We start from the raw sequence: 17016 nt of genomic DNA on the forward strand, positions 1-17016 counted from the left end.
TCTTCTCTTCTCTTCTCTTCTCTTCTCTTCTCTTCTCTTCTCTTCTCTTCTCTCTTCTCTCTCTCTCTCTCTCTCTCTCTCTCTCTCTCTCTCTCTCTCTCTCTCTCTCTCTCTCTTCATCTCTCTCTTGTTCCCTCTATAACCCATTCCTCATGTGAGGATTCTGAAACTACTAAGCCTTCTTCTCCATCTAATTTCTCTCCCAGGTTTTGCTTTCATACATTATTCATATAACCTCATTACTGTTTTTTTACCTTTTCTTATATGTTTTTTCTTTTTACAATTACATCATACTCATATAGGTAGTTCTTTTGAATTACCTATAAACTAATGACAATCATAGACTGTTATGGGCCATAACTTGAAACAAGGATTCTTACAAGGTGTTAAGTCAGTAGAATTGATGAGACAATGGTCATCTAGTTTAGCATGGTGATTAATAGTTCTCTCGTTTAGTATGATTGAATTAATTTTACAACAAATATGGTTCCCTAGTGATATGATGATTGGTTTATACTCAGTATACTACATATAAACTGGTATAAACTCAGCCAGAGACAGAATTGGAAGGGCTCGGAGCCAGACTTGGAAAGGGACTGGAACAGACGGGGGGAAGACAGAAGACTGGAGGATAGAGCACAAGCTCTAGGACTGAGACAGACTTCAAGACAGAGATCGTCATGGTGGTGCTCCTGCTTCCCCCACAGAAACCAAGACACATTCTGGAGGACCTCAAGAAAGTGAGCCTGGGCCCCAGGCAAGAAGACAAGATTGTGAAAGAAACAATAGATTTTGGGACTTTATTTCTGGCTATTCTGGTGGTGATTACTCTGGTGAAAGGAAGGCTGGCCCAGAGACCTCCAGAAAACTGACCAGAACACTACAATAGACATATGGTTTACAGAAACAATATTCTTATTGAATCCTTGAAATTGATCTTTGATGTTTACCTGATATTTATCTTGGATCTTTATATGTCAAATTTTCTATAAAGTTTAGATCTTTTTGTAACAAAATCCTAAAAGTCTGACAATTCTTTTTTTTTTTTCATTATTTTTCATTTAGAATTATGCTTAACTGTTCTAGGTATGATATTTTTAGTAGCAACCTTAGTTCTTTTGCTCTCCACTACATAGCATTCTAAGACCTGTGATCTTTTAATGTTACTATTGCTGGGTCTCATATGATTCTAATTGTGGTTTTGTCATATTTGAATTTTTTATATTGATCATAATATTTTCTTCTTGATCTGGGGCTTTTAGAATTTAGTCATGATGTTCCTATAGTGTTTCTTCATAAGATCCTTTCAGATGATAATCAGAGGAATTTTTCCTATTTTTGCTTTCCCCTCTTGTTCTAATATTTTTAGTCAAATTTCTTTATTTCTTATATTATTGTGTTAAGATTCTTTTTTTATCATAGCTTTCAGGTAGTCCAATTATTCTTTTATTTTTTTTCCTTGATCTGTTCTCTAGTTTCACATTCTTTTCTACTTTTTCATTCTTTATATTTTGTTTTATTTGTACTTGGTCTCATAACTTTGCTGACTTTCCAATTCACTGGCTTTCTCAAATGTAGTTTTCAATAAGTAGTTTTACAGTGTTGCAAGCTTTGAAGTGGTAGGTGCCACTGACCAAGAGGTTTTCAGAATGTGATTGTTTAAGGAAGGTTGAGATACCACAGAACCATTAAGTGATCAATAGAAGCCCTGAGCAAATAAAGAATTGGGGAGCTTCGAAGGTACAGATGGATTCAGCCAAATAGAAAGATTTGTGGTTCTGAGAAAACCACAAATTTAAGATAATAGCCAATTCAGCCCAAACTAATTGGAGTCAATGACCTGATGACCAAATCGCTATTGAGTTTGCTTAATAGGCTAATTGAATAATAAACAACATGCCCCCTAAGAAGAATTTTCTGCCATTTTTGAACATGGAATGCATGATGAGGGAGGGGGAGCAGATTTATACATATTTAGAGGAAAACTTAAAGTGTACATATCAGAAAGACTGTAATCAGGAAGGGAAAAGGCCAGTCTATTGTTTGAAGGGAGGGGCTGCACCAAGCTAAACTCTATAAAACTTCTCTTACTTTTGTGCTCAAGGTTCCCTCTTCCCAAAGAGGAGCATGGCTGCTTCTGGCCAGATATATTAAGATGATTTCTTAAGATTCTTCTTTAATAATTTTGCCTTGATATCTGATTTTCAGTGTCGAGAGTGTATTTCTAATATCCTTTTCTTTCTTCTTCTTTTTTTTAAATAGCTTTTTATTTACAAGTTATATGCATGGGTAATTTTACAGCATTGACAACTGCCAAACCTTTTGTTCCAATTTTTCCCCTCCTTCCTCCCACCCCCTCCCCTAGATGGCAGGATGACCAATACATGTCTAACATCCTTTTCTAATTGGGTGACATAATTTTGTTTTTCTTAGATTGTTAATTTTATTATTATTCGTTTTTCCTGAATCTCTCTCATTTGATTTTTAAAGTCTTTTAAAAATTCTTCTATGAATTATTTTTGGACAGTTGACCATTAGATGTTACTCTTTGGAGGCATGAGGGACTTGAAAAATTTTCAGTATCCTCTTCTGAAAATGAAATCCAATCTTCCCTATTCTTATGGTAATTTGTGTTTGGGTTCTTTCTCCTTTGCCTGTTCATTTTGAAACAGATTAGTATAATCATTTCTTAGTGTTGGGATATGGGGTACTGTGCCTCTGGATTCTCCTTCAGTTCTCCCCTCTGGCAGGAACTGACACCAAGAACTCTCTCCTCCTCTACATGCTTATAGCCAGAAGCGTTCCTACTCCACTGCTTCTGCACTCACTGAGGTGGGCAAGGGCTGGTTCCTTCTTGCCCAGAGCTATCTCTCAGCAGCACAGCTAGGTCTGGCATTTCTAATCAGTTGAAGTTTCCCCAGTCTTCCTGACTCAGACTGCCAACTCCTTGAAGTGTCTGAGAGTGAAAATTCCTGGGGTTGTGATGAATCCCCAGAATATTTCTCCCCAAAAGATTAAAAAGGGGGAAATTCAGGGTTAGAGCTGAGGGTCTACTCAAAACTGCATAGCCAGCTAAGGAATATGCAGAAATAAAACCTCTTATTTGTTACTCCTTATTTGTTCTCTGGGAAAAAAAAAATTATCCTGTCTAAGTAACAATACTTTGCTAAAAGGCATCCTGTCTCCTTATCTTCTTTTATAATTTATAACTTTATAGGCTGTTAGCCTACTAGCTAAGTGCCAAATTTTCAATCTATAAAGCTCTTCCTGAGCTATTTCTAATTTGTTAAACTTCCTTTGGAGGCTAGCCCATCAACTATGGAGTTAACAAACTCTTTTGTGACTTTAAGAGAATCTCTTTGAATTCTTGAACCAAGATTCTCATACACTTCTGTTGGGCTGGGACTACTTCCCAATACAGTTGACCTGGGGTTGCTTCAGTTGAACTAGTCTGGAGTGTTTACATTTCACAGGGGCCAAAATTCTATCCCCTGGTATTTTTTTTTTCAATCTTGGATTGTCCAGTGTGAGGGATAGAAAATCCTATCCAAAAATGACTACTCAGAGACCTCTCAAAGTAAAAAGCAGAAAAGTTGTCTATTTAATTGATTCTCATGAGAATAAGCAATTCCACTGTGAGGAGGGAAAGAGAGAGAGTTCACGGTAGAAGGGCTAAAGAAAGGAATAAGATACACAGTTTTTATAGGTTTTAGTTACAAAGGATTACATCATGAGGTGAAGAACATTAAGAGATAGGTACCCCTGCCTCCCTTAATTGGGTGTTATTTGTGCCAAAAACAGCCGATTCTCTAGTTCCGGGAGGAACCGTACATCAGGCAACTAGTTGTCTAAATATTGATAACTTGAACAGTGATAAATGTCATCATTCTAGGTTAAATACATATATCTAAAATCCAAGTACATATTGGCTATTTATGTTCCTTGATATTAACATTGATAACATTGATAACTTCAACAGCGATAAATGTCATCATTCTAGGTTAAATATATATATCTAAAATCCAAGTACATATTGGCTACTACTCAACATACTTATGCAGGTCACAGAGACCTAGAACTAAAATATAGAAGAGGAATTTAAACATTCTCAGAAGTTCTTCACTTCCTCTCTACTACACACAGCTGCTGGAAGTTCTTCACCTTATCTCTACTACACATACACACATCCAGGAAGACCTGGACTACTCTACTCTTAAATCTTATTTGTTTTTATCCATTTGCCCTGAAACATGATTTTGTTTTGTTTGTGGGGAAAATCTGGAGTGTTTGAAATTTTCTGATCTGTTCTGTCACCTTCCCAGAATCCTTTCAAAAGATATTCTCAATGAAATCAAGGCATTGGGTTTAAATCTGTTTTGTGCACTGAGACTGCTAGATTTCCAGTTCTGAGAACTGCGATTGTTTAAAGGACAGTGTTGAGTAGTGGAAAGGAGATGGAACACCTGGGCTGTCTTTGTGTGATGACATCAGGAAAAAGTCTTATAGATCCAGTAAATTATCTATGAAGTCCCTTCCAATAGGAGATTCAGCTAGTCATGTAATGTCAATATTGAGAAGGAACTTGGACATAAAGGGTTTCAACTTCCCTAAGTTATAGCTGAGAAAAATCAGGACCTATACTAGAGTTGCCAGGAGGCTTGTCCATTAGGACTAAGAGCCGGGATCTCAGACTCCTAATACAGTCTAGAGCTTAAGATTTACTCCTACTTAAAATTCTAGGTTCTCTATGTTTTTGAAAAATCTGTAAGATCTTAAGCAAACCTCTGCCACTTTGTGGCTTCATCTGCAAGATAATGGGGATTAGACTGGATGAGCTAGGTGGTATAGCAGGTAAAAGAATGAGACCTCGAGTAAAAAAGACCTGAATTTAACTTCTGACCCAGAAGAATTCAAACCTGTCCTGAGGACACTTGTTATGTCATTTTACCTCTCTTTGCCTCTGTTTAGTCATCTATAAAATGGAGTAATTATAGCCCTTATCTCACAAGTCTATTGTGAAGATCAGTTAAAATAACATGTATAGTATATTGCAAAATTTTAAAAAATATATAAATGCTGGCTATTGTTATCATTTAATGATCCCATTATTCCAGAGGGGATGGGGTAGTTCCACTTGTAAGGAAGATAAAAGTTACTTTTGTCTATTGGGGTGCAGACAAAGAGTATTCTTTAAGTGAAACAAGATTCACTTAATTTGGTAACATTCACTTATTTATTCAATAAACATTTATTGAGTGCCTATTATTGCCAGGCACAGTGCTAAATGCTGGGCTGAAACTGAAGCTTATATATGCATATGCATCTGTATAAGTTAGCTCTATCTCAAATATTCTAATGCATCAGTATTAACTTTTCCTTGGGAGGGGTTAACATCCATTGGTTCCATCCATGAGGAAAAGAACAGAATCCAAACCGTGTCAGGGCCCCCAAAAGGTGTTTCTTCTTTTCTGCCATATGCAGGAAAAATGGAATCTTTTCTTTTCTAAGATACTGTATTATGCAAACTCCCAAGTAAGTCCCCATGCCTTTTGCTTGATATTTGGGAAGGGTAAAGCCCATCCTTATTTCACCCATCTGATCAAAGACAACCCAACTGATAGGGTTTCCCTCAGAATTCAGCAAGCAAAAAGTTGGAAGGTTCTGGATGCAACGCAAGACATAATTCAGGCTCTTTTCATTGAGACCCATCTCCCAATTATCGTTTACAAGCTTTGCATGGGATGCATTCAGGGAGGCAAACTTGAAGTCCAGATTTTTGCTGTAAAGAAATAACAACTAATATGAAATAACAAAAGTAGCAAAAACTTAATAAAATCTTATTTCTTTCCCTCCTTCCCTTTGTCAATTATTTGGCCAAGGCTTTACACGTAGTAAGTTCTTAATAAATGCTCAGTCATTCAGCTTGACTATCAGGTCAACCCATGTAGCTACATAAGAATGACCCCTATACCATCCCTGGTGGGTCATCAAGCTTTGGCTTCAAGATTTCTCCTTCCCAGTAGTTCTTATTGTAACATTTTAGTTTTCACTTCTAATTCTCTGTAATTCCACTCAATACCCATAGCTTTGATTTCTGACCAGGGCAGCCTTCAGATACTAGAAGACAGCTCTAGTTTTCTCATGGTTCCTTTCTTCTTCACAGTAAAAATCTCAGTTTCTTCACTCAGTTCTTATCTGGATCTTTTCCAGCCTTTCATCATCTTCATCTCCCTTATTCAGATTCAGCCCCGTATATCAATACCCTTCCCAGAATGTGGTATTCTTTTCTTGCTTTCCAGCCACGTGGCTCAGGGATGAAAATGGTAGACCTGAGGTTAGGAATATCTGAGTTCAAATCCTGCCTCAAATACTTACTAGGTATGTAACTATAGACAAGTCACTTCATCTCTATTTGTTGCAGTTTTGTCACTGAAAAATATGAATAATGGCACCTATTTCACAGGGTTGTTGTGAGGAATAAATGTTATAACATATATAAAGTGATTGCAAATTTTAAAAAAATACTACCTAAATGCTAGTTATTACTGCTACTACTACCATACTACTATTATGCTACTAATAGCAATACTACTACAATTGCACTGTTATTATTATATTACCATTTTATATAGCACTACAACACTACTACTAATATTGCACTACTATTATTATACAACTAGTGGTAGTACTACTTCTACATTACTACTATTACCATTACTACTACTACTACTAGTACACTACTATTACCAATATTACTACTACTACTATTACTATTACTACTACTACTACTTCTACATTACTACTATTACCATTACTACTACTACTAGTACACTACTATTACCAATACTACTACTACTACTACTACTACTACTACTACTAGTACACTATTATTACCAATGCAACTATTACTACTACTACTACTTCTTCTACTTCTACTACTACTACTACTACACCACTACTGTTACCACTATTACTACTATTACTATGCAACCAGTAGTCGTACTATTTCTACACTATTACTACTACTACTACTACTACTACACTACCATTATACTACTATTACTATACAACTAGCAATACTACTACTACAATACTATTATTACTACTTCTACACTACTACACTACTACTACTACTACTACTACTACTACTACTACTACTATTCTTCCTATTATTATTATTATTATCTTCCTTTTCTAACACAAGCTAATCTTAAACTCTACATTTCTAAATTTGCCTTATTTCATCACTAAACAAAGCACAGGGAATCTAGGAATTATATACATAGATTCTTGAGATTTAAAGCTTGAATTCTTACCTCTCAAAAACTTTTGTATCTGGCACAGTTGTAGCCGATTTCCCCTCATTTGTCTTAAGTTGTAGAATTTCTTCTTTCACAAAGAGAATATTGCTTAAATGTTCTATCTGAAGAGACTCGGAAGTCGCAATCTTTCTCAGGATTTTATCTATGCTCTCCTGGCAAGCTGGGAGAAAAAGGAGAAAGGCATAATTGGCTTTTGTTAAGCTCTGTCTACACTAGTTCATGCCAGCTTTGTTGGTTTTTAAGTGGAATAGAGAACCACTTTCTTAGCCCCGAGACCAGTTACCTTGAATCTGAATGACTTGGTTCCAGTCAATGATCCCAGTAGTTTCTAGAAATTGCTGGCATTTATCAAGGTCCTTGGTGAAGATGTGGTAAGTGTTTGTGTATTGATCCAATTTGTCAACCATTTCCTATTTTAAATGGAAAGGGGAATGTTTGGATTTTGTTAAAAATGATGGAAGAAATATATTGCTTTACTTTTTCACTCCAAGAACCAGTATTCAAAGTCAAGAGACATGCTTATAAATCATTATGTTAAAGGAAGTGACAAATATTATGGAGAGTTGGGATATTGAGTGAGTCTCTTCATTTCTCTGAAGCTCAGTTTCTTCATTTGTAAACTGAGATAATAATATTTGTTCTAACTACAACTTAGGGTTGAAAGTGCTTTATAACCTTAAAAATCTATATAGCTAGATATAAACTGAGTTTTTTGTTATTGTCAAATGAGATTATCTATTTATATGTACACACATGCATATTTTGCAACTCTTAAAATGCTGTATGATTGTTATTTTTAGTATTTAGTATTTAGATTATTATTGTTAGTATTATCTCCTACTATTCTTTCCAACTCTATTTTCATAGGTTATCCTTCCACTTTTCCAACAGTTCTCTCAGGGTCTCTATGGTAGCAAAGATATTGAAAGTACCATCCTTGGCACTTTTATCTTTCAATGTATTCCAATCGGACCCTCCGTTGCCAGTTGTCCCTGCCCCTCCTCCTTTTTTATTTCTCCCTCTTCTACTTATCTGTTTCTTAGGCTGAATAATGACAGTCTGATAGTCTGGCCAGGAGTCTCCCCCCACTTCCAGATTGAAGGGGTTTCCATGAATGATGAAGTGAATTCAGCCATATATCTTGAGTGTAGAGGGGAAAGAGAAAGAAGCAGGTGATCTGATGAAAACCAAAGGTGGGAAATGAAGTACCTGAGAGAACTTGGGAGATGGAAGGTTTAATTATGGCAGGTAACTTGATGAAAAGTAGCTACATCACTGGAAATGCTCTGCTGCCTTGGGACCTTGAAGAAAGCTAAAAGGTTAGACAGAAATATTCTTAAAAATCCAAATGATTTTGAATAAATTCAGACAAACAAACAGATGTGTATGAGGATGATCAAATTGTACTTTATCCTTAAAGAAAAGTCTATATTGATCATCTCAAATATATACACCTCAATAATATCTCTTTGAAAGGAACACACACACACATACACACACATACACACACACACACACACACACACACACTTGCAATGGGGCAGAAATGGGGCTTTGGGTCCTGCTGAAATCAAATGACTACATCGTGTTGAGAAAGTCACTCAATTTCCCAATGCCTTAGGTAGTAATACATACCCCAAACATGATTACAGCTAATTATTATGTTAAATGTATTTATTGTGAAATTTTTTGCTTGATTTTTCTGATTGAAAGAAGATTCTCAATTTGATTTTGTCACCACTGTTCCTATCTAGTTTATCACTTTCCTCTTGTTACCAAGGCTTGACCATAGATCTTATTCAGATTTTATCCTCCCTTGGAGATTGATCCACCCCCTTCCCACCTTACCTTCAGGGATTCTGGGATGTTTTTCGCCAATGATTGATGCAGAGTCTTCACCATGTAGGGGTCACACACTAGATACATTCTGTATTGTACACAAACTTTTCAAAATGAAATAATGGTTAGTATAGGAGGTATAGAAATCAAGGGACCAAGGGACCTAGGACCAAGAAGGCAGAAAGAAGAAATCAGGCAGGGGAGATCCATGGGACCCATGGGAGTCACAAATACCGAGGGATTAAACCAGGACCTGCAAAATCCAATTCCTGAAATACATAGAGAAGGAGAATGACATCCTCCAGTGATTTTAGAAGACTTCATGTATAAAATGCTGAACATAGAATACAAATCCATTCTCAGACACTTAACTAGCTGTTTGATCTTAGACAAATATCAAACTTCTGTGCCTTCATTTTCTTATCTGTAAAATGGGGATAATTAATAGCACCTACTTTTAGTGTTGTTGTCAGAATCAAATGAGATAGCATATATAAGCACTAAACTAACGCTAATTATTATCCCCCTTGGGAGCTTATAATTTAAAGATGTGTGACCTTGAACAACTCCTTTCCTTCTCTCCAAGTCTCAGATTGTTCAACTATAACATGTAGGATTGTGTAAAATGATCTCTAAAGTTCTTTCCAGCTTTAAAATCACCAAATCCAACCCTTAACTAAAAAAAAGTCTCACTATGATATAATATTCCAGAAATGGTCATCCAGCCTCTTTTCAAAGATCCCTAATGATAGGGAAGTCACCATTAAACATGTTTTTTTCTTCCAGATTTAGGGGAAAGAGAAAAGGAAAGAATTTTGTTTCAGGTATAGGGGATAATCTGAGCAAAGGCATGTTAACATAATAATGTTAATATCATTATTAACACGATAATAAGTGACAGAAAGAAACTTGATTTTCTTGTTAAAAGTAGTGTGAGATAAGGCTAGATAGTGGGAGTTAGAATTGAAGAAGGTCTTGAATGCCAGAAAAAAAAAGATTTGATTCCCTAGGCAATAAAAATTCATAGAAGATTGCTGAGTAGAGAAATGAAGGGATAAGAGCAGGGATTTAGGAAAATTATTCAGATAATTGCATGAGAGATGAATTGGAGTGAGGATCTTTGGTAGAAAAGTGCTTAGTAGTTGGAAAGATCAGTGCATTGTCAGAATATTCAAAATGGGAATAGATGAAAACATTTTTCTTCTCTTATCTGGAAGAAGTAGAATAGCTGTTCTATGCTATGGATAGGAAGAAGAGAGAGGACATAAAAGGAGATATATAAAAGATATATGAAAGAGGATAGAAATGGAGTGTCTTGGCTTTTCCCTAATCCCTGCCCTTGCCCTATTCCAAGCCTTGGGTACATAGCGTGGCTTTAATGAAAGGAGTGACAAGTGCCAGACTCAAGAGGAAGAAGACAAGTTTGGTTTGAATTTGAGGAGCTGGTATGAGCTCCAAGTGGAGAGACGCCATATTGTAGCAGAAGGATAGAAAGGGAATAAGGAAGAGCTGGTTTTAGATACTGCTTCTCACACAAGGCATTTCACTTTTCTGTGCTTGAGTTTCCTTAACTCTAAAAAAAAGGATTTGGATTCAAGGGTTTTTATGATTCACTTTGACTCTACATCTATCATCCCCTGATTCTCTGTCCTATTATAGTTCTGAAGCTCAGAGAAAGAGGTGGAATAAGAGTCTTGGGAATCATCACCATAGAACTCACAAACCACGCCATGGAAATAGAAGAGAATATCAAAGGCGAGGGTATCCTGGGATGGAAAAAATTGCTGGAATAGAGCTTTGGGAAACCCCTGGTCCCTACACTCTACAATAAACTCTTCCAAGATTCTCTCTCCCTAGGCTCACCTACCTTCCTTGGAGGAGGGACCATTTGGGCCTAAAACTCTCTTCATCCTAGATCCTAACCACACATTCTTGATTAAGTAGTAAAGATGGAATGAGAGGGCAGAACCTCCAGGGTGGAAGTTTATTATTCTACAGTAGCAGAAGCAGTTTCTATTCCTATGGCTATCTTCTAGAAAGCAAGGATTAGATCCCTGGTTTCCTCTCTCCATTATACTCATGATTTGGCCTTAATTAAGAATCCAGATAGTTCTGTTCCTTCTAGGCTGTGTAATCTTGGATACTACTTTTTATCACTAGTCTTTACTTTCCAGAAAGTATGTATTGGGGATGGGATTGGCAATTGGATAAGCAAATCTCTAAAATCCTTTCCAGTTCCAGAACCCAGAAACCCATAGAGTTACAACCTCTCCCATTCAATGATAGATGGGTCCAGTGAAATTTGGAATTAAATCTCAGTTCCCTACACCAATGGCCATTGCAACCTCTGGCTTTTCTAGGCTAGGAAACTATAATACCTACCTTTCTCTGGAGATTCTAGCTGACCATGCAATAATGGTGGTAGAGATGCTTGCCACAGGTCAACCTTCTCTGGCTCACATTCTGGCAGCCTGTTGGGAGGCTCTGGGATGCTTGAAGATCCTTTGTTAGATCTTTTTGATCCAATCACCTGGGGTCTTCTTGAAAGAAGAATGCATGGTTTTGGAATGAATATTGTGTGAGGACAAAATCATCTCCAATTTCAAGGATTCTTCCTTACAGCTCTTGGATTTATCCAAGGCCAAAATCCCTATCTCATTGGTCCATTCAGAAAATGGTCACTGATTATCAAAGAGTTTGGCAGAGCACAAATAAATGTTGCTACATTATGAAAATAAGCACAAGTGGAAAAATGATTACTTACTGAATTACTTTTATTGCAAAACACTTGGCATGGCACCTGCTTCCCTGTCTTACCACCTACAGCTATCTGGCTTTCAGAAAGACTAATTACGCCCTATCTGGGATATCAATAAGGTGCTAGTTCCTGTGACCGCTAGGCTATGGGGACTTTGAACTTGATATGATCTCAGATCTGGAGCCAGAAGTGATATCTCAGGAACCATCTATTCTAAAGTCTTCTTTTTACAGATGAAGAAGCTGAGGCTTAGGGAGAAGTGACTTGTCCTTGATCATATAGCATTAGCTGTCTGCTTAAAGGAAGGAAGGAAAGAAGGAAGGAAGGGAGGGAGGGAGGGAGGGAAGGAGGAAAAAAGGGAGGAGGGAGAAAGGAATGTTTCCTAAGCATCACGGGTAGGCTTTGAATCTAGGTCACCCTGCCCCCCAACCTAGGCTTCTACAAGCTACACTTCTCAAAGTAAATTCCCCAACCAACAGAGCCTTGCTTCCTTCTCTATCATCTAGTCACTGAGCTAGTGCTGAAAGGCACCTCAGATCCATCTGGTCTGAGGGCATGAGGGAAATGATGCTCATGGAAATCAAATGATTTATCTAGTCATGAAAGCAGTAAAGGTCAGAGGAAAGGTCTTCCTTCCTATTCTTTCTTTTTTGTCTTCATCCCTCTTTTTTTCCCTCCCTCCCTCTTTCCCTCTTTTCTTCCCTCCCTCCCTTCCTCCCTCCTTCTCTCGTTCCCTCCCTTCCTCCTCTTTTTTCCTTCCTTCCTTCCTTCCTCCTTCCTTCCTTCCTTCCTTCCTTCCTTCCTTCTTTTTTTCCTGTAAGATCATTTAACTAGGTGATAACTAAGATCTCCTCTAACTGGAAATATATGGCCTAGTCCTCAATTTATTAAACTGTGGTTTTACAACCCCACTTGGGGTTTCATAACTGAATGTGAGGGTCATGAAATTATGATTTATTATCAGTAATGTTTGGTTTTTACAGCTATTTAACATGCTTAAATATCCAGTCACATAACAATTTCTCAGGCAATAAGAGGTCCCAAGAGGACAAAATTAATTTAGCCCTGATCTAATGAAACCTTTGAGAGATGAACAATAGCAAATATAATTATTTATATAGCAACTTTAATTTTTAATTTTTAAAAAAATTTGAACATTAATTTTTTTTTAAAATTTGAGTTCCAAGTTCTCTCTCTTCTTCCTATTTTTTCTCTACTTAGTAAGAAGACAAGCAGAATTTTATAGCACTTTAAGACTTGGAAAGCACTTCTTACAAATGCTACAAATGTTAGCTCTTCTGATTCATTAATATCCCTGTGAGGTAGGTTCTATTATTATCCTCACAATGTATCTGAGGCTGCTTTTGCACTCAGCTCCTCCTGCCATCAAATCCAGCATTTTGTTTGCTATAAGACACCATGTTCAAGACTTAACATGTCAAGAAATTTTCTACTGGTGCTTTACCCAAGACATCAAAACACCTGAGTTTGAGTCTTGTTTCTACCATTGACTAGCTAGGAGGAATCAGACAAGTCCCTAAACTTTGGACCTCAATATCCTCATCTTTAAAATGGGAATAATAATTTGTCCATTGACAACTCCAATATACTATTGTGAAGTGACTTTCACAAAGCTACCCCAGGAGTAAGCACATAGCAAAGTCCTCCTCCAACACGATCATTCTAGAAATCTAATACAAAATGTGCCATTAAATATTGACAATTAATATTAGTTATATCAATATTATTGCTATTAATTATAAATATTAAGTATCATTACAGTCCCAGGTAATTAGCCTATGTACCAATGGGAATAAACTAAGGAATTACTTGTCAGACTAAGACAATCAAGGGTAGTATCTTGAGTACAAGTAATTTACAATTTACAGGGTGTTTTAGATTTATCATCATATGGTCACAAAAATCCTTTGAGATAGATACTGGAGGTTAAAATCCTCTCTTCATAGATAGGAAACCAATGCTTATCATTATCTTTCTAGTTTTAACACTGACTAGCCTTCCCTCCCCCTCTCCTACCCCAGGCCTGAAATTCTGCCCTTTTACTACCTCTTCTTAGAATCTCTATTAGCTGCTGGAGGTCTTTTCTGATCCCTCAGCCTTCAGATCTCAGATGGCCTTAAATTGGCTCTTTGTGTGTCTTCTTAATACCTGATAATATACATATTATAATTTTTGGAATACAATCTCCTTGAGGGCAGAGTTTGTTTTTATTTTAATTTTTTTGTTGTATTTTTTTCTTCTTTCCTTTCTTATATAATATTATTTTTTGTTGATTAACTGACTGACTAAAGGGACTTGTTTCTGTCATCCAGTACTTTCCTCAATTGAGATAGAATATTCTTCCCACTGTTTCTTGCTGCTTTTCTTACATTTAGAAAATTGAGAGCACACCAGAGTTGGAACGAGGCATCGTCTAGACTCATATACAAGTTAATAACTGAACATTCAGGTCGCTGACGGGAGAAGCCTATGTATTTCTCTGTGGGGAGGTTCATCTCACCTGCCCCTTCTATCCATTGTGGATTGGATGAGAAGAATGGGGTCTGGAAAGGGATCTTTGCAGTTTGTTTAAGACTAAGACTTTGCATATGAAAAGATGCTCCAAGTCATTATTAATCAGAGAAATGCAAATTAAGACAACTTGAGATACCACTACACACCTGTCAGATTGGCTAGGATGACAGGAAAAGATAATGCAGAATGCTGGAGGGGATGTGGGAAAACTGGGACACTGATATATTGTTGGTGGAATGTGAACACATGCAGCCATTCTGGTGAGCGATTTGGAACTAGGCTCAAAAAGTTATCAAACTGTGCATACCCTTTGATCCAGCAGTGTTTCTATTGTGCTTATACCCCAAAGAGATACTAAAGAAGGGAAAGGGACCTGTATGTGCCAAAATGTTTGTGGCAGCCCTGTTTGTAGTGGTTAGAAACTGGAAACTGAGTGAATGCCCATCAATTGGAGAATGGCTGGGTAAATTGTGGTATAGGAATATTATGGAATATTATTGTTCTGTAAGAAATGACCAACAGAATGATTTCAGAAAGGCCTGGAGAGACTGACATGAACTGATGCTGAGGGAAACGAGCAGGACCAGGAGATAACTATATACTTCAACAATACAACATGATGATCAATTCTGATGGACCTGGCCATCTATAGCAATGAGATGAACCAAATCAGTTCCAATAGAGCAGTAATGAAGTGAACCAGCTACACCCAGCAAAAGAACTCTGGGAAATGACTAGGAACCACTACATAGAATTCCCAATTCCTCTATTTGTGTCCACCTGCATTTTTTATTTCCTTCACAGGCTAATAGTACACTATTTCAAAGTCTGATTCTTTTTATACAGCAAAATAACTGTTTGGACATGTATATGTTGTATTTAATTTATACTTTAACATATTTAACATGTATTGGTCAACCTGCCATCAGGAGGAGTGGGTGGGGAGAAGAAAGGGAAAAATTGGAACAAAAGGTTTGGCAATTGTCAAAGCTGAAAAATGACCCATTCATATAACTTGTAAATAAAAAGCTATAATAAAAAAAGACTAAGGCCTTGGAATTATGTCCAAAGAGTTATTAAACTGCTTATAACTTTTGACCCAGGAGTAGCACTACTAGGTCTGTTCTCAAGATAATTAGGGCAAAAGGCAAAAAACCCAAATGCTCTAAAATGTTTATAGAAGCTCTTTCTGATGAAAAAGAATTGGGAATTGCAGGGATGCCCATCACCTGGGGAATGGCTGACCACGTTGTACTCTATGATTGTGATGAAATACTACTTTGCTATAAGAAATGATGAGCTTGATAATTTTAGAAAAAATGGATGGATCTGTGTAAAACAATGGAGAGTGAAATGAGCAGAACTAAGAGAATCCTGTATACTGTGACAGATACTGTTTTAAGGACACTGTTGAGTAACTAAATCATTTTGAGTATTATAAATATCCACATTAACTACAAAGGACATAAGAAGGAAGGTATTATTTACATCCACAGAAATTGTGGATAGAACTGATAAATAGAAGTTTATAAAGGACGGTTTTGCATATTACACACACACACACACACACACACACACACACACACACATACATACCTGTGTCTAATAGTAGCCATTTCTAGAATGGGTGGGAGGAGGGAAGGAAAAAACGGGGGAAAGAAATTTATATGATAACTATGTTATATTTTAAAACATTTATCATATTAAAATACTTAAAATATTGCAAGATATTACATATTTTAAATGTAGCTATGGAAATAGCAAGCTATATATAATATATTTGCAGTTTCATATACTATCATTTTTTTCTATTCTATGTCACAGAAATGATTATTTTATTTCCTAAATTCAGAATAAAATGAATAAAAGTTAAAAAAAGATTAAGTTTGCAAAAAGAACCAATCAAGAAGGGAGAGCCCAAACTTTCCTGCCAGTTCCAGAGAGCTCTTGTGGAGGAGACAGAGGCAGAGAGATTGGTATTGTGCAAGTGGTGACCTATAGAGTGATTCTTGGCCAGCTATCAGAGAACTAAAGAGCTCCTTTCCAGCTCTGACTTAGTATTCTCCAAATCCCTCTGGGACTGGCATAAAGAAGCAGCATGGCACAATGGATAGAACACTGGCCTGAAGTCAGAAAGACTCATCTTCTTGAGTTCAAATCTGGCCCCAAATACTTACTAGCTTGGTCACCCTGGGCAGGTCACTTCATCCTCTTTGCCTCAGTTTCCTCATCTGTAAAATGAGCTGGAGAAGGAGATGGCAAACCCCTAAAGGGAAAAAAAAAACCCTAGTTGGGGCCACAAAGAGTTGGGTGTAACTGAAATGGTCAAGCAACAGCAACAGCAACAACAGAACGATTAGACTTGCTCCGCTTAACCCCCAAACTAGAAGTAGGGAGGGATGAGAGTGGTAAAGGTATTGGGAAGATTTCACCTTAATTTAAGGAAAATTCCCCCATGATCACAGCTATTTAAAGCCCCTTAAGTATAAGTTAAATGACTGTTGTAGGTGGTAATAATGGTAGAAGTGACTGTTCAGATATTGATTAGATTAGATGAGATGA

Source organism: Antechinus flavipes, chromosome 6 (assembly GCF_016432865.1).
Source record: "Antechinus flavipes isolate AdamAnt ecotype Samford, QLD, Australia chromosome 6, AdamAnt_v2, whole genome shotgun sequence".
Lineage (NCBI taxonomy): Eukaryota > Metazoa > Chordata > Mammalia > Dasyuromorphia > Dasyuridae > Antechinus > Antechinus flavipes.